The sequence below is a fragment of the Etheostoma cragini genome, chromosome 12 (assembly GCF_013103735.1).
Source record: "Etheostoma cragini isolate CJK2018 chromosome 12, CSU_Ecrag_1.0, whole genome shotgun sequence".
In the NCBI taxonomy this organism is placed as follows: Eukaryota; Metazoa; Chordata; class Actinopteri; order Perciformes; family Percidae; genus Etheostoma; species Etheostoma cragini.
Window position 1 is genome coordinate 8,527,695 of NC_048418.1, and position 1,666 is coordinate 8,529,360.

Below are 1,666 nucleotides of genomic sequence, written 5' to 3' on the forward strand. Positions count from 1 at the left end.
TAGAAACGAAACGGAAACCAACAGAGACTTTTGTTTAGTTTAGAAGTTTAGTAGTATAATTGCTGTTCGAACCACTGATAGATGCGATTAAGAAAAGAAAAAAGCAATGTAACTTCCTTTCAAATGTTTAATTCAAATGCAAATGATAAACTATATACAGGTTTATTAATATTATTAACGTATAATATAGACTTAGCTAACATAATGGCATTTTGTGAATCACTTTAGTTGAATGACTTAGCACATGAAACATTAAACTGGTGACATTTAAACAGTGCTTTGTTTTAAGGCAACAGAAGCCAGAAGGGTTGGCAACCCTTGAACCAGGATCTGGTCTTAAATGACTTAATGAACTTTTGTAGCTCTCTTTAATTTGATAATCCGTTTATGTTGTATGTAATAAATAATAAAAAAAGCTCTTTTATTCCCTAGTTGCAAGTAGGAGTATCAGTCCAAAACATCATTTTTAGAAGTTGATAGAAATTGGTCCTTCAGTGTTTGTCCAACGGATGGCAGCAGAGTCATGTCCCTGCTGTGTTGCCTGAAATCAATGTTACATACAATCACGCAGCAGTTCTCATTAAGGCATCGTTCCTCATTTCCCATTTACACAATGACAGTCTGTTGGCTGCATTCAGTCTTTCAAGGTTCTGGAACGAATGAAAACAGACTGCTGAAGAAATGAAACAAAGTTCTTATTTTCTGTTGAAACCAATGTTTGTGATTGATATGTGAAGACTCAAAAGTCAATTTGCTTTGAACTATACACATTAAAGAGACATTGGGCACCAAGACCAAGTGAACCACTGAAATCAAGTCCTTGGCACTTAGCATGATTTGTGTCATGTAAAATAGGATTGTGTGAGTGCACATGATGAACGCAAGGTACTGGATATGTCTTAAACACTGTGAATGGAAGTTCATTGAAATTCAATCAGGAGAGACATGTTTGCAGGTATGAAAATGAGATTTATTGTGCAGCTCAATAAAATGCACAAAGACTTCGGCGATTAGACTTTATTGCTATACAAATATTTTGTATGTCTGTATAGGGGTAAAGAACCATCAGACCCTCAGATGGAATCTAGAAACCGGTGGTGGCGACAAAGGAGCCCAAAGACCAGACCGAAGGAGGCTCCGGATCAGCTGGAGTAGATGACTGGAGGTGGATGGGGGGGGTGGGCTGTTGTTTGCAACGACAGCTGAATAGCACAGGGAGAAACAGATTTTTTTAAAACAAGGTTGTGACTCTGGGATTGGCCCTTGCAATTTGTGCATGATTATGATTGGTTAAGCAGGAAGGCGAATGCCTCTACCAGCTGATTCCATCTAGGAAGAGAGCATTGATTAAATTAGGTCTTCCTGAAAGAATTTACAATGAGCTACATTAGATGATTTTAATTCAAAACACTAATAAAGTCTTGCAGATATGAGAGATGCTATATTTGTTTTCCTGATCAAGTTCCTTATCCTGCAGAAAACCCATGGATACTTTGCATTGCGTTTGTCTTGTGTCTTCTCCCATAGGACCACATTATCCTACATTTTTCCATAGCAAACAATAGAAAAAAGGTTTAGAACACTTTCACCTGTTATCCACTGGGTGCAGATATGCATGTGTAAGCATGTTTTTTTTTGTTATGTACAGTGGGGCTCAAAAGTTTGG